The sequence below is a fragment of the Aedes aegypti genome, chromosome 2 (assembly GCF_002204515.2).
Source record: "Aedes aegypti strain LVP_AGWG chromosome 2, AaegL5.0 Primary Assembly, whole genome shotgun sequence".
Lineage (NCBI taxonomy): Eukaryota > Metazoa > Arthropoda > Insecta > Diptera > Culicidae > Aedes > Aedes aegypti.
The window spans coordinates 276,348,475-276,369,542 of record NC_035108.1 but is presented as its reverse complement, the minus strand read 5'-3'; the positions used below and the strand labels follow the sequence as shown (position 1 = coordinate 276,369,542).

The 21,068-nt window shown below is 39.0% G+C and overlaps 1 protein-coding gene across 4 annotated transcripts in view; it reads right to left on the bottom strand.

Moving 5' to 3' along the window:
* Positions 1–8,428, bottom strand: part of LOC5572662 (nuclear receptor-binding protein homolog) — a 217,890-nt gene extending 209,462 nt beyond the window's left edge. For 2 of the 4 annotated variants that reach the window (XM_021845141.1, XM_021845140.1), the window contains exon 1: positions 8,037–8,428. The gene's annotated coding sequence lies outside the window, so the exon portion shown is untranslated. The remainder of the gene's footprint in view (positions 1–8,036) is intronic. The other 2 variants (XM_021845143.1, XM_021845144.1) reach the window with 2 other exon arrangements.
* Between the last annotated feature and the right edge of the window lie 12,640 nt (positions 8,429–21,068).

Genomic DNA, 21,068 nt, shown 5'->3' with positions numbered 1-21,068 from the left:
GAACTCGACCATCTTCAATTTGGATTAAATTTTGCACATGTTTTTTGTATGGTAGAATAAGCTTTTTCCATAGAAAAATTGATCATTTTGACTCAAGTGTAACTTTTGAAAATGGCGTATAAATTTTTGCATGCAACTTATTTGAAAAATTCTAACTCCGAAACTATTGATTTTAGAGAAAAATGTTCTATGAAGAAGTTGTAGTGAACCGTTTGGACTATAAGAAAAAAATAAACACTGAAAAAATATTTTATTTATTTTCATAGAAAAATCAAAAATAAAACTTGAATTTTAAATTACACAAAAATCAAAATAAACCATTTTTATTAGTTATTCGCGATTTTCCATTAATAATAATACGTTTTCGAGATGAAAGACCATATTTCTTTCCACTTACTTTTTTCCTTGATGGAAAATCGCGAATAACTAATGAAAATGGTTTATTTTAATATTTAAATAATATTTGTTTGCATTAAACTCGATATTATTCGAAAATGACTACTTCTAGAGAAATTATTCATATAATCATCATGGCTTAGAATCATTTCAAGATGCTAACTGTATCATCAGAAGGTATTTATTTTGACAAAATATCAATTTTTTTAAAATCGACCAAAAGTTGTTATTAAAAAAACCGTTTTGTTAAAATTTTCTCCATCATGAAACTTTGTCCCAAACATCTTTATACTATCGTGATTCTATGTTAAAAATTTAAAAAAATATTAAAAATGGGGTTTTTGTGTAATTTAAAGTTTGAGTTTTATTTTTGATTTTTTTATGAAAATAAATAAAATATTTTTTCAGTGTATATTTTTTTCTTGTAGTCCAAACGGTTCACTACAACTTCTTCATAGAAAATTTTTCTTTAGAATCAACAGTTTCAGAGTTAGAATTTTTCAAATAAGTTGCATGCAAAAATTTATAGGTCATTTTCAAAAGTTACACTTGAGTCAAAATGATCAATTTTTCTATGGAAAACACTCATTCTGCCATACCAAAAACATGTGCAAAATTTAATCCAAATCAAAGACTATCGAGCACGAATTCTATTTTTTCCAACTCATTTTGGATGGAATTCGTTAGTTGTTACTGAAACATATTTAAAACCTGGATCCAAACTTAAAAAAGATCCCAACTTTTTTGTTTATTGTGATGATTGACTTGATGGGGCATGTGGGGTAGTTGCAATCATCATATATCATCGTATAAAACAAACTGTTTTCGTCATTTGAAACTAAAGTTTTTGAAACTTTAGGTGTATCTGCTGAAACACAGCTTGGTAAATATACTTTAAAAGCTGTCTATTTGCCTTTTCAATGCTCTAGACAGCAAGTTAATTTGCTCCAAATTGACTTGAGAAACTTAATTCGCAATAAGTTAAAATTTTTTGTCTTTGGTGACTTTAATGCCAAACATCGGTCATGGAATAGTTCTCAAAGTAATGCCAACGACGGAATTTTATTTGATGAGTGCTCTTCAGGATATTTCAATTTTATATCCTTTATATTTTTTTCGGGGCCCAGATAGCCGTAGCGGTAAACGCGCAGCTATTCAGCATGACCATGCTGAGGGTCGTGGGTTCGAATCCCGCTGGTCGAGGATCTTTTCGTAAAAGGAATTTTTCTCGATTCCCAGGGCATAGAGTATCATCGTACCTGCCACACGATATACACATGCAAAAATGGTCAATCGGCAAAGAAAGCTCTCAGTTAATAACTGTGGAAGTGCTCATAAGAACACTAATCTGAGAAGCAGGCTTTGTCCCAGTTGGGACGTAACGCCAGAAAGAAGAAGAAGAAGATCCTGATAGCCCTACGTGTTTTTCCACTTCTGTCGAGTCTAGTACACGACACTGAAGACGGCCTTACAGTTGAGGTCGAAATACGCGTATCTGTCAAAGGATACAAACTCTAGTGGAATTAAATGGTATATTACTAAATTCGGTTTTTTCATCTACTCTTCTAGAAATCCATCTATGATTGATTTGGTCTTAACCGACTCTAGTCATCTTTGTAGCCAATTAGTTACTCATGCTGATTTTGATTCTGATCATTTCCCTGTTACATTTCAAATATCCCACGAAGAGATTCTCAATCCTATCAGCTCCACTTTCAATTAATTTATTTTAGAATATATATGAAACATATATTGACTTTAATTTTGATGTTAACCTTTTTTTTACAAAAAAAACTTGATATTGACAATGCTCTTGACACTTTACAAAATTTCATTGTTGAAGCTAGGAGCATTGCAATTCCAAAATGTGAAGTAAAATTTGAATCCGTGATTATAGACGATGATCTTGAACTCTTGATCTGTCTTAAAAAACGTGAGGAGAAGGCAATTTCAACGCAAGAAACGTTTTTCATAATAAAAAACAAAAATTTTGAAAATAAAATTTATCAATTGGACCCTGGCTCTAAGCTCTTTTGGAAATTATTTAAAATTTTGGAAAAAAACCTCAGAAGCCAATATCGGCATTGAAAGAGGAAAACAAATTGTTAGTAATAGGGAAAGTGTACCAGTTATGGCTATAGTGGTTCCCTATTTGGCCATATGTGTTTTCCCGAAAACTTTCACATTTTTAATATTTTTGAATGTTTCAACATCAAGATTCATTTGATATCAAACTACTAAAACACACAGAATGATTAAAAATTTTAAAATAATCAAATTATCACGTATGGCGAAATAGGGAACCATTATGTCCATAACTGGTACACCTACCCTAATTAGAGAAAAAAGTTCGAAAACTCGCTATGCAGTTTGAAAGTGCGCACAATTTTAATTTAGGACTTACTAGTCCAATTGAAGGACTTCGAAAATATTCTCAATCAAGAGAACGTTTTCGAAAATTCCTGGGAGACTGATTTGGAAGAAGTGAGGGCCCATATAGCCGTAGCGGTAAACGCGCAGCTATTCAGCAGGACCAAGCTGAGGGTACTGGGTTCGAATCCCACTGGTCGAGGATCTTTTCGGTTTGGAAATTTTCTCGATTCCCAGGGCATAGAGTATCTTTGTACCTGCCATACGATATACACATGCAAAACTGGTCAATTGGCAAAGAAAGCTCTCAGTTAATAACTGTGGATGTGCTCATAAGAACACTAAGCTGAGAAGCAGGCTCTGTCCCAGTTGGGACGTAATGCCAGAAAGAAGAAGAATAGAACTAGTATTAAAAAATCAAAAATATGAAAGCCCCTGTCGATGATGGAATTTTCTACATCCTCATCAAGAAACTTTCAGAAAGTAGCTTATCATTCTTAGTTGATACATTTAACAAATGTTTTAAATTAGAATATTATCCTGACAAATGGAAAAATGCTAGGGTTGTAGGTACCAATTCAAAAGCCAGATAAAAATCCTGCAGAAGCTTCTAGCTATCGTCCAATCAGTTTGCTTTCCTCCATCAGTAAACTTTACGAAAAGGAAATTTTGAACAGAATGTTGGTCCACTTAAATGAAAATTCATTTTTTGCCAATGAACAGTTCGGATTCCGCCATGGACATTCGACCACTCATCAACTTTTACGTGTAACTAATTTGCTCCGTTCCAACAAATCTGAAGATTATTTGACTGGTCTTGCTCTTCTAGACATAGAAAAAGCATTTGACAGTGTTTGGCATGAAGGTTTGATTGTAAAATTAAAAAACTTTAATTTTCCAACATACATTGTTAGAATAATTCAAAGTTATCTGTCAAATCGTACACTTTAGGTTAGTTATCAGAACTTCGTTCATGATATTTTGGAAAATGAATGTCTTCTTATATTGAAAATTCTATACAAATATTCATATGAAATGTCTTATCATGTTTGATGTTTTCATTTTTTTTTAATTTTCAGTTATAACAAGTTCAGGATTGGCACATGGGACATGTCAATGATTGGCTCTGTGAATCGCGTGGATGGCCTGTAACCATGATGACCTCACTTGAAAGATATTCACACTTAAATCAGAATGCCGATCTCAGCTGTGCAAATCTCGGTTAAAGTTCGTTTGCTGACAACTCAGAAAAAGTGACGTTTGATGTCAGCGGCACCCACAGGAGCTGCTATAAACAAACTTGATTTTTTGCTGATATATCAGCTAAAACTCAGTTGCTGATCGCTCGGCTGTGCGGATCTCGGCAAAAGAATGAAAATTAGCTGAGCTCACTGAGTGTGTTGGATCCGCAATGGGAGCAGATCCAGTAGAGCGGAGCCTTTAATTATATTTATTTATTTATTTTTTAAATTTTGTAACGTATTTTTGAAAAAATAAAAAGGTTTTATGCTTTTTTGAGAAAGATTTCGAAAGGAAATCAATCAAAGGGGCTTTTCCCTCTTTCAAAATTTTTAGTTAATAAATAATAATAATAATAATACTTCAATTTCCACTATTGGAACATTTACTTTAAAGCTAGAGGGAGCTTAAGGAGTTTAAATCGTTTGAAAGAGAAATTCAAGACTAACAATTGAAAAGGCCTCATCTCCAAAAAGAAAACAATGAGAAAAACGCAATATTGGTTTGTCAAACAATTAATCAAATTTATATTATAAATTTAAGCATTTTATGTGATTTTATACTCCAGAAAGTCGCTGAACAAATCGGTTTATGGCAATGAATAATCATTACTATCATTTTAGCCAAAAATCATACTAAAAAAAACGAATTAAAGGTAATGAGGCTTTTATTTCACCAAAAGCTATTGAGCCCTTTTCATTTGTGCCCATAGACGCCGGCCGACGCTGATGAGGCCAGTGAGTTGACGCCTTTGTTTACTCTAACATGTGTTGAGGCCTTCTAGTTGTGGCTTAATTTTTCTCCATCCTCAGATGTGGCCTTTTTTAAATCATTAAAATTGATGATAGAATGAGAAAATTGAAGTGTAGAAGAGTGTTAAGTGGTTAAGTAAGGTACATGGGAATGTCTGCAGCAAGAAAAGATTTATGCGGTCAATTAAATATGTGATTTATTCAATCATCGTCATCTACGAACATAATGTATGTGCTACGCGACTGTGTCGTTGAGAAATTGTATGAAAATATTAGTTCAATTGAACGTTATTTTTCATGCAATTATAACCAAATCGTGTTTCTGTTAGTAAGTCGTGAAGTACAGACAGGCTGACACAGGTTTTATTAGGTAATATGGTACAACATACATAACTCCACAGGAACCCGACGGGAAATTTGATAATGTTCTCCGTTGGGACAATCGCTGCGTAAAATAATATAAAGAGCAGAGCGGCTGTAGTATAACTTGCATCTGCCTAGTGAATTTGGAACGTTTTTCGCAATCTAAATTGCAATTTGGATGTTTGTTTAATAGGCCTCAACTCGATTCCAGTTGAATATAGGAATGAGGCCTGTTTAAGAAAAGGCCGCATTTGCGATAAATATCCTAGTTAGTGGGAAATGAGATGGGGCCTTTTAGAAAAATGTTATTTTTTCAACTTTCATGCATATTTTTGAATGGCTAATGTATGTTTCAGTAAAAATATTGCGAATCTTTACTTTAATCCGCAGACTGTCCAGGCCGGTGGCCCATGCGCCGAGTTGTTGCGCCATAATTGTTTAATCGACAAAAAACATATGGGGCCGTCCACAAATGACGTAGCATTTTTTCACTGATTTTTTACACCCCCCCTCCCCCTCGTAGCATTTTGTCACAAATTCCGATATACGATGCTTGGAAAATACGTAGCATATCAAGCACCCTCCCCCCCCTTATTTTTTATTTTGTTTTCCTCTGCGATTGGGCTTAAACGAAACATCCAGAAATTCAAATTTCGATATTAATTCCAGACTGAAACGTCAGGGTAATCTGACTAATGATAGTTCGATATACCATTGCGCTCAAAAATCATAAACTTATTTCCTGTTTAAGTTTCAAAATTTTGATTCCCACTTCAAGTTCACCATCTTTATTAAAAGAATTTGTAAAGAAATACTGGAATAAATTTGTAATGAACAACCTAAAAGAAAATAAAATGCATGAAAATCCTGAAAACAATGGTAAAAGTGGATTCTGATAGTCCTGGGAAGATCATCCAGATTATTATTATCCAGGCTGTTTCATCAAGATCATTGATATATCAAAATGAATTGTTGAGTTGACTGAGTGTAGATCTCCTGTAACACTTAAAAATATAATAATAACGTTAATATTTACCATATATTCTTTTGTGAAAATAAAGCTCCAACAAAAAAATGTGAATTAAAGGAAAACAGTTGATTCTATGTCTTCTTAATATATGAAAAAAGCAATATTTTCCAAGTCAATAAAGCATTAATTTTTACTTAACTTATTAAACTTTTAATTTGTTAATTTATAAATAAAATAGTTTGGACACAAATACAATATCAAATTTACATAACTTTTTATTGCTTCATAAAATCTGTTTGATTGTCAGGAAAATCATAAATTTCTTAGATATTTTTGAATTTTATAATATTGATGTTTTGAATGTTTGAATTTTTAAGTTCAGTTTGAAAATACAGACAAAGAAGTTTGATAAAAAACTGTTTGTCAATTTTATCTACTCTTTTTAACGAAATTATTCAAAATGCTACGTGCACAAGTTGGAACCCCTCCCTCCCCCTCATCACACATCGTCACAAATTCGAGAAGACCCCCTTCCCCCCTAAAATGCTACGTAATTTATGTACGACCCCTATGGAATAAAAATGTTCGTACCTTCTTGTTTTCAAGTAGCAAGCGTTTTAAATCGTTTTGATTGATCACAACTCGGCGCATGAGCGATCGGCGCGCAACTTTTTCGAGGGTCTGCGGTTTTCAAAAAAGATTCGCAAAGTGCCCAACTAGTACCAGACCCTGGCGCGAACACTAGAAGCAAAGAGAAAGTGATCGAAATGCTAAAAATTCTCGAGAAGCATAATAGACTCTTTTACACTAAAATCAGCAGAATCCCGATTTGTTTACATTTTGGACTTGAGGCCTTTTCAATTGTTGGTCTTGAATTCCTTATGCAAAGTACATGTTTGGCTTAAGAATTTTTGCGTAACTTTTCAAAACGGCCTATCTAACAATTCACACATTTCGAGTAAATCGAGCTTGAAGGTTGTGAAAATATATTTTGAAACTGTATCAAAATGAAACCATTTTTCCCCACTGTGTTGCTTGTAGAGGGAAGCAGTGTAATAGAGTTCAACGTATGAAATGAAATTTTGTCAATTTATTTGGAAATTACACTGAAATCTATAAAAACATCAGATAGGACGTTTTGACCAAAAATATGTATATAGGATAAATCACATAGGTCTATATTTTTTAGAAAAAAATCACACATTTTTAAGAGGGACGGGAGATCCAAGGCCCCCTTATTTAGACTATTGAGTCTATCGATACTATTACCTATCACAAAACCACCAACCCTTTCCGTCTTTTTGGCAGCACTGACCCTTCGCAAAAGATTCCTGCCCGTTTTGTTTTTTTATGCGATCATTCCTTTCCATCCCGAACGCTCGGGACTTATTTTCCCTCCTGCTCTAACCCATATGTATCTTCTTCTTCAGAACAAGTTGCGTGTCTCGTTCCATTCTCTTTCCTCTTCCCACCTTCTTCGTGTGGTATCCAGATTCCAGACGTCGAATCCTTCCGGGAGTAAAATAATCCTTTTTTGTTTGCTGCCCGGAAAATTGTCCACTTGTTCCACCGGGAACATCTTTTGATAGTGTTCCCCACTAGGCAATCAAAAAATAAACCTTCACTCGTGACGACGAAGGTGGAGAAATTTTCCGACATACAGAAAATCCGCATTTCTTTTTCTCACACGTTTACAGCACCAGACCAGACACAGGCACAGGCAAGCAAAAAACTTCACTTTTTCGGCTTTGCGAGGCAGGATTTTCTTCCTTTCCACATTGCACACACTTTTCTCTTCGCCTCATTGAACTTTCTTCATCGGCGTTTTCAGAGCCAGAAAAGATATCACTCAGAAAAGGCCAAGCGAACCTTCCACCTTTTCCCTGAGATAAAATCCATGCAGCTGGACATCCCTCCCGATAATCGAAGATGATAATCCGACTAACCCGTATCCGAAGAATCAGCAATGAAGCGATTAATTTCCTCCACACGATTAGATAGCAGCAGTACAGATTTCAGCACTGAATATTTTGCTCTCGATTGCCACTGAAGTTTAAAATGGAACTGAACCTGAATTTGCGACACAAGCGTTTTTCTCCCTCGACGAACTTTGACGGCGGTGGAGTGAAAGATGATCAGCAGCACCGTTTTTTTTATTCGGATTGCTTTCCTCTTTTTTCCACTAACTGCGCGGCGTAGGATTGATTATAAAGGCCAGACTTTGGGCTGATGATGAAAAAAACGTCGACGACGAAAACGGGACTCTCTTTACGAATGATGAATCGGTTCTTGCGCGAGCGAAGGCGTGTTTGGAACTGTCAAGCAGCCGCAAATGATGAGGAGGGAGGCCATCTCGCGCAAACAGAGCGGAAAGTGACAGATCTAAGGAAGCGTTTGCGCCGCGGAGTGTTTGACGTTCGGGACATCGTTAGCGGTGGAGTAACGAGCAGTAACGCATAGAAGCGTTAGATGAGGTGGGATAAATTTGCAGAGGGCATTGCACACGCTTAGAATTTATAAATCACATGATTCACTGGTAACACAGGATTTTTTTTATATATAGGGTAACTTATATAATTTGGACATGCATATAATTTGGACAGGCTAGTCGTTCTATGCTCATTTCCAATGAAATGGCGAGGAATATATGTACGGGAAATCATGTATTGCATTATTAATACACTATGCTACTTATTAATGATGACCATTTTCATAACAATTACAAATTGGCTTCAAAAATATCAAAATTGTAAATTCTATCAAAAGAACACCTGTGAAACCTACGAATGCAAGAGGATGTGCATTTCAAGAACATACATTAAATGCAATAATAGCGCTCAGAATGGGTTACATGCATGGCCTGATTCGCTACTCACCGCACAGTAACGCACATGCGCTAGTGTCTATGCACGAAAAATCGCTAAAAGGTAACGCGAAAAATATTTGTATGGCGAAATGGATCTAACAAACTATTATTCAAAATTGGGAACTTTTTTCGAAAAAATATTTGGTACCAGTTGTACGTAATGATAATGACTACCACACCTACCAAATATTTTTTCGATTAATGCTTTCATTTACGAGAAATTTGAAGTTAGATGCCTTTCCCCATACAAAATAAAACGAGAAAACTTCTGCTGATCAACTGTGGATAAGAACAAAGCAGGTAATCCATTGACATTCATAAAAAGTTTAAAAGTGGCAACATGATAAAATATGTCCAAAATTTAAGCTAAGTTCATCTAAAATCTTAACATGAGTATATGAGGCATAAATCAGGTGATGTCCAAAATAGATTATGGTTTTTGTTCAGTTGATATAATTTGGCCATCTGATGAAACACACTGGAATGTACCATGCATGCATACTTGCAGGCGTTTTTTCGTGAATCTGGTGATATTTGCTTGCATTAAATGAAATTACTGATTATCACTAATATATACATCCAATAAGCGAAAAAAATGTTTAAGTCACTTGTAAACTCTTAACATTTTATGTTATGATCGTCTTTTTAAGAAACCATTGTATGGATATTGAGATAACGCCCCTGTCCAAATTATATTCACATGAGGGTGTCCAAAATGTATATTTGGTGTCCGAAATGTATAACAGACAGGCCACTAAAAAACGCTATTTTGGGAGCTAATACTATAGTTTTTAAGCTTTTTCTTACCAGAAACTCAAAATACAATTGGACATTAAGCATATAAGTAACATTACGTAATAAAATATTAGTATCTAATGTGGTTAATCGATCGCCGTTTCCAGACATATCCTTAGCCTGTCCAAAATACATAATTTACCCTACAATCAGATGTAACAATAGAAATAATAAACCATAGAAGAATACTGTCGCTGGTGTTTCCTTTGTTCTCGCTCAGAAACATGTTGGGTACATAAGTGTCAAACTGCATACATTTTCGCGTTGACATTTATAGCCACGCCTATCTCCGCCAGCAAAAGATGTTCCTACTGCGACGCCAGCGACATTCTTCTTCTGTGGTTTATTGACTGTTTAACGATAAACTTGCGACGATCGACGCGCCACCATATTTCATATAACGGAGGATATTAGAACTAACTTGGAGGTGATGATTTGGAGGTTATTTGGCAATTTGAAGGTTAAATTCCCCTCCAAACACTAGCGATTTTGCGGTGGGATGTTGCCGTTTGATGACGAATTAGGGTAACCAATATAATTTGGACCCTTATATATTTTGGACCCCCTTGGTCATTTTCCTGCAAATTTCCCAGTTTAAATCGAAAGACCAACTCAATTTGCATGCTCTTTAGGAAGATAGGACTATTCCGCACTAGCATCAACCGTTTGTACAAAGAAAATGTTTTTATTTTATGTGAAATTAATTTAATTTAATCGGTGCATCCATGCAACCGTTACACAACGTTACACACAGAAATTGAAGCCGTCAGAAAGTTTCAAATGTAAACAAAAACGTTTTTCAAATTCCTGGACAAAAATCGTAGAATTTCTTCGGTTTTCCATTGTCAATCGATTAATTAGACTATGGGCAAGCATATTATACATCCAGTGTCATGAACTTTGTCGCCAAACGATAAAAAAATGCCGGGGGTCCAAAATATATACTTTGAGGGTCCAAAATGTATTGGTGTGTCCAAAATAATGAAAAACAGTGCTTCACAATTCAATAATTTTCGACGTTTTTTGGATCCTACATGACCGTTTGGGTATTTTTATCTCGTAGAGGAAGTTTTTCTCTACATTTTGACATGTTCTTTGACTTGGTTACGCTGTGCAATTAATTAATTGGGACACAAAACTAAAATCACTTCCTTAGGGGGTCCAAAATACGACCGTTACCCTACTTATATTGATGTAACACTCATATTGTTTTAATCACAAAGTGATATGGACCAATGCACGAGTTCATTATTTGACGTTTTAGCGGTGCCGTGTTATTTATGTGACCATGGAACCCAGTAAATTCGGCACCACTCAAACGTCAAATTAGTGAACTCGTGCATCGGTCCATACCGCTCACGAAATATTGTCATCGTACAGTGAAAGCACCATCCCTAAAAACGTGACAAAATCTAATTTTCGACTAAATGCGTGTTTTTGACTTGTTCGAATCGTGTTCCATGGCGAAAATGTAAAGCAATGATCACGTAAACCAAATCCGGCATTCGGACAAAATTTAATTTCATCTTTCCGTACCGACAACGCCTACAGCCCCGTAACCAGCAGAGCAACTCGATGAAAGCAGAGCGATGACTCCAGAATCGATTGTGGCATCCCCACAGAGAGAAGAAATCTCGTCAGAAATCGCCTAAAAGTAGACAATATGCGCATCATTCTTGTAGCGCGTCATTTAAATCGATTAAAAGGCAACAGATCATTGTTCGGTGCACATCTAATGTACAGTCACCTCACAGTTATGGATCAGCTAAGGGTCATTTTTTAGAATAAAAAATGATTACAAATCATGGTGACCTTGTACAAAACAAATTCACCCGCCAGGCAATGGCGAATATAATTGTTTTCGAGAATACACATAAAAAATCGCGGTTATTTACGAAAAAGTGTCGATTTCGATGGAAATTTCAAACGATGTCCACCCCATAGATGTGGATCAGTGGGAGAGGAGGATCCCTATTATGGATCAAATCGAATCATATTATGGATCAGAACACTATAAAAGCAATTTATCTGTGAAGCAAGCGAATGGTGTGCTAGTGAAAGTATACGTTTAGGCGTTTCTTTCGGAATCGTCTTATCGTTGATTCATAACTGTGGTACGGGTTTCAATGCCCCACAGTTATGAATCAACGATTCTATGAATACGGATAACATTTTATTTTATACGGATGAATAAAATATGCTAGAAGATGTTATGATTGATTGCAATGCTGTACAGATTCATGGTTCACGTAGATAAACTGTGTTCTGCGTAATTGCAACTCTATTCGAAGAGATATTCGCCGTTTAAGCCAACTTTGATCCATATCTGTGTGCTATCCATAACTGTGGGGTGACTGTACCATAAAACCGGGTAACTTTGATAGTTGTTCGGGAGAAAATTATATAAATATATTTGCATTCTTAGGGCCCATTCACAAATTTCATAACGTTGAAGAGGGTGGGTGGGTGTCCCCGTGATGTTACGGCTCATACAACAACTTGTAGAATATTCATACAAAAAGCGTTACAAAGGGGTGGGTGGGTGTCGAAAATAGCCATTTTTGGCGTTATGAAATTTGTGAATAAGCCCTTATTTCAAGGGATGTCGCGCGAATTTTTGTAACGATAGTAGTCGTGCGCTGAACCTCGTACAACACCCTTGGTTTTTCATGTGCAACATGAAATACCTCGCGATCTAGATTATATATATCTTGGACAGACATCTGATACATATACCATGGTACAAGTTGTCAAGAAAATTATTCCAAGGCTATCTTGAATGAAGACAATTATCAGTATGTAACCCATTTCAAGATAATTGTACCATGGTACGTATACCACAAGTGTGTCATAAGTATTAAATATAGAGAAACCATCTTCGATAAAGTTGTTAAGGAGATCAAGAGGTGACATGCGGTGATTATTCAGTTTCGGATTCCGCCACCAGTTAGCGCTAGAGTGCATGCAAGTTTTGTTTGCAAATATCTCAGGAGCCTGACCACCTAAAAAGATGGCGTTTTCGGCAAAGTTGTTCAGTGGCTCAAAGATTTTGCCACAAGGCGATGCTAGTGAGCATGAGACTTTTGTTTAGCGGATATCTTAGGATCCTGACAAATTAGAAGAATGCCACTTTCGACAAAGTTGTTCAGTAGCTCAAACCAAAGTAACCACAAGCATTATATCATTGCATTAATTTGATCGAAAGTCAACATTTTTTGCATTAATAATGTTATCATGCATTTATTAAATAACTGTCAAGTAATAATCCATTTGATTAACAGTATAAATGCTTTGTAGCATTATTTTAATTGAGCATTATGCTAAGCGTTTAAAGTGAATACACAGTTATGCTGTCATACAAGATTGCATAAACTCATTAAACGCACTCGAATCTGTAATAACTAAGTAAGACAATCGAGCACGTTCACACTCGCTCATTACGTTTTGTAGGATATGGAAGAAGAACAATTTTTATAATGAAATGACTTTCTTTCAGGATATATGTATTCATTCAGAATTATGTTGTATTTATGAAATTTATGAAATCTTGCGCTAGGGCTTTGTTTTGTGGGTTAAGTTCTGTTTTTTCCTATACGAGAAAGAATGGTGATCACATTCTTTCTATTGTTGTTTCATTTGGTGAGGAAAGGACATCACTGTTGTTAAATCGCCGAAGAGAATTCATTCTATTCGTAATAACACAGTGGCTTCGATTAAAAGGAACTTTTATCCTACCTTAGGGGTTATTCACAAATTACGTCACGCTCCAAGGGGGGGGGGGAGGGGGTCGAGCCAAACGTGACAAGCCTTACAAAATTTTCGGAGGACTCATACAAAAAGTGTGACAAAGGGGGGGGGGGGGTGGTCGAACAAGTTGAAATTTAGCGTGACATAATTTGTGTACCATCCCTTATCACATCAGCAGCTTTAGCACATGACACCAACGCGCCAGGCCTTCAGCACACCATCAACCTAGTTGTGGTTTCGAATAGGGTCCTAAAGCCCTGTCTCAATTTTAGTACCAAACGCTTAAGTTTAGGGCAGAAACACATGTTTACTCAATTTTTAATTGATTTTCATTGGTTTAAGTACAAAAAACATTTTTTTATGATTTTGTCACACCCTTTTGGTTTAAACTCAAATGTTGGGTATATTTTGTTTTCCGTGTCCCTTCCGAAATGTCAGATAGGAACAACCCCAGTGTTCAAACTATATGCCCTGTGGCATTTTTGTCGAAAAAGTGAATGTCAAACAAGATCACAAGTGTCAAGGTTCATATTCGAAACCATTTTTAAAATTGAAGTTTAAAATGTTATAGCCGTTATTTGAGCTGGAAAACTTGCTAAAGTAGTTGCAATAACATGCTCTTTCGTATTATTAAATAAAAACAAGAATTCATTAAACATTTTAGGACCCAATTCTGATACCAACAAAAATAATCATTGAGATGGTAAAGAAAATCATTGAAAGGTAGCCAATGGATTGATTGTTTTGTTTACTTTTAACACATTCCCTAAATATACATTATTTTATGCTAATAGGGGTATTCTTCAAGGGGGTGCGAAGTGATTTTGACGTCGTGGCTTGGGCAGCTGTCGTACTCGCGTTCGAGCTGCGCGTAAAAAGCGTCTTTATCATCATCAGTGCTTCCGGAGTGAGGGCTGTGCACGTTTATTATGCTGAAGTTGAAGAACCGGCCTTTGATCCTCAACTTGCACATTCTCTCATTGATCGGCCACCACCCGATCACGCGCCTCTGCATATCACCCATCACTATAAAAGCTGTTCCCAGCTCATGTGTATTGCCGCAGCTCTGGTAGATGGTATGGTTACCTCTAAACGTTCGCACCATTGATCCCTTCCAACACACTTCCTGCAACGCTACGATGCCGAATCCGCGGTCCTTCAGCACGTCGGCGAGTATGCGTGTGCTCCCGATGAAGTTGAGAGATTTACAGTTCCACGTACCGAGCTTCCAATCGCTAGTCCCTTTACGTTGCTGTGGTCTACGCCGATTGTCCCGGTTCGTATTCTCTCGTTGATTATTCGTCGCTTGATTTTTTTTTACAGCTGGCATGCAGGACCTGACACCAACCCCCTAGATTTCCGGAGGACCATTCCCCCTAAATGTTCGGAGGACCATAGTGCACAGTTTTGCTTAGAGTCCTTCATGGACGATGGTCAGCCGCCCCTGACATGGGGAACAGACGCTGTTGTGAGCCGCTCCTAACATGGAGTACAGACGCAAAAGCAGAACCAAACCCCCCCTTCACTGTCAGCATACGACCAAAGTTCCCACCGAGGGTTGGTTATCAGATCTTCCCTAAGGTTACTCGTACCCCGGCCAGTACCGCGAGGAGGTAGGGATAGGAGTTGCTGGGCAAGAGGCTAAGGACCGCACAGAGGAATCTATTTTATTCCTTCAGGTACGCGAGGTACCAATGGTACGCCATGCCCAGCCATTTACCAACCATAATGCGTGAAAAGCGTATCCTGAAAATGAACGGGAAAAGAAAAAAAAAGTGATCTGTCCGCATAGGTCGGCAAAAGGAAGAAAGCTAAAGTGTTCGAGGCCCAAGAGCCCCAGAAAATAGTGCCAAGTGAGAGTGTGACCCGCGTGGCTTGAGCTTCCTTACCGCGTGGACTTGGCTTGGCTTGGGTTCATCCACACAAAGGGGTCAATCGACAAAGGGGATACACTGCGCTCCGTTCCCCACGCTGATGCCTACTGTAAGTAGATTGCATGTACGATACTAACCCTTTCATCGGATGAACTTTCACGTTCTGTTTGTTCGGTGACACATAAATTGAGCTTTGGTTTGAGGATTTGCGAATTTCTAGCACTAGGTGGTGGCAAGCAAATCGCTCGTGATATTAGCTGTTGGCTGTAAAGAAGCCATAATCGGACTCCAGAACTTTTTGTAATTTTGCGTTCAGAATTTTTGGGCTTCGTTTGGGCATCGATATGGCGCCTGCTCGAAGTCGTTCGGAGGCAAGAGCGGTTCTGCTTAGATACCATGCAGAATTTGCTCCATTTTTTTCAATTCTATCAGGAAGACAGATATAAGTTTTTGATTGAAGGTTAAAGAAAAAGAATACGAAACTTTCGGGAATTCCAGACAATTCGTTTGAAACTGGAGTTGATTGAAGAAGATGAAGAGGAAGTAGAGAATGATGAGGACAATCGCAAGACACGTGATGAGTTGGAGAAGAACTACATGAAAGTACTTGGATTCTTGGCAACCGCTGAGCGTAGGGAAAACCCTCCACCCCCGCAGATCGCGCAAGCCTTTGCTTCTCGATCGGAAAACGCAAATCTTAACCCTTTCCAATCTAGACTCAAGCTTCCGGAGGTTAATCTTCCTTCGCTTGGTGGTACAATAACCCACTGGCTTCCTTTCCGGGACTCATTCAAGAGTCCTATCGATTCAAACCATAATTTGTTAGACGTTGACCAACTGTCCTACCTTGTAGGCTCACTAAAGAAGGAAGCTAAGCGTATCGTTGAGGCAATCGAAATAACTTCCGCGAATTATTCGGTTGCTTGGGACCTGCTTCAAAAGCGTTTCGACAATAAGAAGCTTGTTGTGAAAACGTATCTTGATGCGCTTTTCTCGATAGAACCAGTCAAGCGAGAATGTTACGATTCACTCGTGCGACCGATCGATGATTTCAAACGGAATCTGGAAATGGTTCAAAAGATGGAAAAAAGACACTGAAGGCTGGAGTGTCCTCTTGGCGTACATGGTATGTGCTCGCTTAGATTCGTCGACTCTGAGGCAATGGGAGAATCACCACAAGTCAACGGACATTCCCGCTTACAAGGATCTCCTACAGTTCCTCAGAAATCACGCTATGGTTCTCCAATCAATCTCACCGATCAAATCTCGTTCCCCTGATTCTCCACCAACTGCGCCCTGCACACAAAAACCGAAGATTAGCCACAACCATTCTGTCGTTGGCTCCCCGTCAAAACCATGCTTATTCTGCAAGCAGGCTTTGCACTTCGTTTTCAAGTGCGAAGTTTTTCGTAGCTCTTCGGTAGCAGAAAGGTACGAGTTAGTGAAGAAGAAAGGCCTTTGCATCAATTGTCTGTCGCCCGAGCATCAAATCAAAAACTGCACACCTGTTTCTTGTCGTGTATGTGCACAAAACACCACACAATGCTACACCAACAAGCAAACAATCGCTATCCAAACCAATCCCAAGCTCAGAAACAAACCCAAAGTCCACCCACTCCCGAATAAACGCAATCCCATTCTGCGAACGCTAGGAACCCTCCAAATGGTTCAAATCAGCCTCCTCCGTCAGCCATCCCGGCCCCCCTTCAGTTCCAGTCGCTTCTCCGTCGCTCAGCCACCGCTCCATCTCATTGGTTGCCAACGTCCGCCGGATTCCATCAACGGTCCTGCTGCAGACAGCTTTAGTAAAGGTCGTCGATTCCAGTGGTTACTTACTGTGGGTCAGAGCTCTACTTTATACAGCTTCTCAGTTGAACGTTATCTCCGAACGGCTGGTCCAGCGACTGGAAGCACGAAAAATTAAGGATTATCATGCCATCGGAAGCTCCACGACATTTCAGTGCTGATCTGAAATTCTACATTCCTCAATGAAATAACACGCGATCTTCCATCAAACTCTGTAGATGTTTCACCTGGGAATGGCCGCTCGACATTGTACTTGCCTCCGTGGACATGATCATTGGAATGGAAGTTTACTACGATCTACTACTGGAAGGATTAGTAAGGCTTGGTCCAGGAAAACCAGTACTCCAGAATACCACTCTTGGTTGGGTCGTTTCCGGTAGAGTTGGTCTATGTCAACATTCCAACCCAACCACTACCAGAGACGAGACTGGGCGGTTTGTTGTAGCGTTACCAAAGAAGCCGGAAGTCCTGAAGCACCTTGGAAAATCCTACGATATAGCCAAACGCCGGCTTATATTATATATCACTGAAGGCTCCATATTCGGCATTTATCGAAGGTTGTTTCAGAATACGCCGAGTACTTCTGCTTCCTATTTTCTACCACATCACTGCGTTGTCCGTCCGGACAGTCTTACGACAAAACTACGTGTTGTTTTCGATGCATCGTCAGCCACAGACACGGGCATCTCCTTTAACGATGCACTGATGGTTGGTCCAGTGGTGCAGGAAGACCTCGTCTGCATTCCCAAGTAACCACTTGCATAATATCATTGCTCTAATTTGATTTTTTTTCCTTCTTAGCAATGGGGGGATAATCAGCTCAACAGACTCCGGACCAAGGTCCTAAGGACTACATGCCCGACTCACTAAACCATTCCCATTGCTGCCAAACACTTCGTCTCTCCGGGTCCACCAAGAAGGCATTGCTTCGGAGAGGGGCTATTGCAAATCGCAACCTCAAGGTTAGCTGCGTAGCCATGCAGCAACAAACATCGATGACACGCTTAGGGGGGTCTACCAAGGTAGCATGCTGGCGCTTTGCCAGCTTCCCAGGTGGTACTTACCTCCCATTGTCCGCTGAAGGCGGGCAGGGTCGACCGCAATGCCCGCGCCCAGCTGCACTGCAGGTATCAAGAACTGATACTGTGGGCTTCGCAATTTGACCTACTGAATGCTCAGGCCCTATCAGCTAGCACCAGCTGGGATTGTTGACGAAGGGGCCTCCACCTGCCCCGAACAATCAGAGGCTCGTATCCAACCCAGTAGGCCGGCGCCACGACAGCAACGCTACCAGGATGTTCTCCCCGCGGCCACTTAATCGCTGTTAGGGTCGATTTCGACCGTAGGGCACCGGTATGACCTACGTAGCCGACTGCGAACCCTTGGACCACCTGTTTTTTAGCGTCTGCACTAGCCACTCCTCGAGTCCACTCGCCACTTCCTTTGTAGTCCCGAGACGATGTGGGTGATAGCCGATGAAACGGCATTCCAGCCAAACTCGTCTTCACACATCCTCTGAACCAGATGAACATGCGGTCACGCATTGTGCGGAAACGCGGGCACACGAACCGTTTCCTCTAAACCTGCACAAACTGGACATTCGGGAGAACCCGCATGACCGAAACGGTGTAAATACTGTCTAAAGCAACCATGGCCCGAAAGGACTTGTGTCAGGTGGGATGTTAGTTCCCCATGGCGCCTATTGACCCAGGTATCTAACCTCGGAGCTCTAATTTGATTGGAAATTAGCATCTGTACTACAAAGTGGCTTTTTGTAAGCATATTCTTAGCAATGATACATTAAATGTACATTACGAAAGTTTCAAATCGTTGCATGTTTTTTAGTTGCATTAACATTGCATGATGGTATTGTCTTAATTAATGCTACATCGCCTTAAAATGTGCATGCATTTATGGCATTATAAAACCCATAGCTAATGCTTTCAATGTTTATATTTAGCAAAATAAAAAAAAAATGAGAGAAAAAAAAATAAAAATTATGATCTTGTTCAAAATATATCGCTGAAGAACTGTTTCTCATACTAACAGGAAATTTTACCTTTCTTCTACAACCACTTCTAAAAAACGAACTTGAAGACGAAGCCGTACTATTCTGGAAATTAATTGACCCCTACTTGCAGAAAAGATTTGTAGGGAGCCTTGATGTGCACCCTCATTCATGTTCACGGCAATTTTCAATCGAATCCTATTCCCTATTCGTTTGAACCCATGACCCATTTGATTTTGCTGGCGTAAACGGGAATGCAAAATGGTTTGGCGATTTGGTATCGTGATTTTTCCGAAACATAGCAGATCATCGCAGACTTAAAAAGGAGGCTTAATCCTAGAGAAACTTATGAAAATCAATGGGACCGTTATCACAATCTGTTTGAACTTTATTCTTTCTCTATTTTTTCTCAAATGTTTCGATAATAATTCTCACTATCCTTGTTTGAAGAACGTAACTTAAATAGTGCGTTTAGAACATCAGATTCCAGCAGCTCTTATGGTATCAAGGAATAGTGCACCAGTTCCAGGTATCCTTTGGTCACCGGTGATTAGTGAACAGTGAGGATTTTGACAATAGCTGTTGCATATCCGTTAAAAACGCAATTCATTTTACAATTGCCTAGAAGTTAGGACGCTACATAAAATCGCCATCGTTGTGAAATAAACCTACGTCAGTTGTTTTTCTTTCACTTTAACTTGCAAGCAAGTTCTGTTTCGCTTATAAGTAATAAATTAGCACTAAAAAAGAAATACATTAGATCCATCAGTGTCCCTCATATTCAACACGCCCCGCCAGCAATGTCGCTGAGCGTGGGTTTCCTTCCACTCCCCGGTGACCCCGGAGGAGGGCCTTTAAATTACCTCGATGGAACGTATACTGGAGCAACATTGCCCAGCTATATGGACCCCCACGGAAACAACGGTGAGCTGATAGTGCTGCGAATGGAACCAGTGAACGGCTGCGCCAATCTATCGAAAGAAGAGTAAATGGAAAAATTGAAGGAGCCATCTCCGAAGCGCAGGGCGATCATTCGCATTGAATGTCAGGAGCAGATGACGCAAAAGTTTCCTACCACCCTGGACTCAACTCAACACGCTGCGTAATCAGCTGTCGTAATTAAATGAAAATCAAAGACGACAATGAGATCCTTGAGTGTTTATAGGATCAACACATCACGGGTATCCGCCGAATCACTAGAAAAATTGGCGAGAATAGAGAGCTAACGCCCTCAGTGATTCTCACCGTAGACGGAACTACAATCCCCGAACATATCGTCATCGGTTATCAGCGTATTCGTACCAGACCACACTATCCTGCACCTATGCTCTGATACCAGTGTTATCAATTTGGTCACACCATGCATAGGTGGCAGAAGCGATATGTGGCAACTGTGACCAGGAGCACACACTTAGATTAAATTACTGGGGTCGGTAAAATTTTACTGGGTTTTGGAACTACCGAAAAAGTCAGTAAAATGAAAATTGTCGCCACGCGTAATTGAAAAGCAAATTTCACCATGTTTTATTTTTTATCCATATATGATATAAAAAGAAAGCTCTCTGCAAAATTTCAGTTAAAAATCCCTGTTTTTCGATTTCTGACATTTTTTTTTTTAGTTTACTGACTTTATCGGGAGTTCCAAAACCCAGTTATTTTTACCGAACAGATTGAGTGTGCATGAAGTTTTGCAAGGTGTACGATGCCACAACCCCGCATACTGTGGTCGATGTAAGTCCAACGATCATTCCATCGGCAGTCGTAAATGCCCGGTGTATCAAAACGAAGACACAATACAACACATCCGTGAGGCCTGTCATATCTTGAAGCCAGAAGAGTTTTCGAAACTAACAATAGTCAACGGTCTTTCGCAGGCATTGCG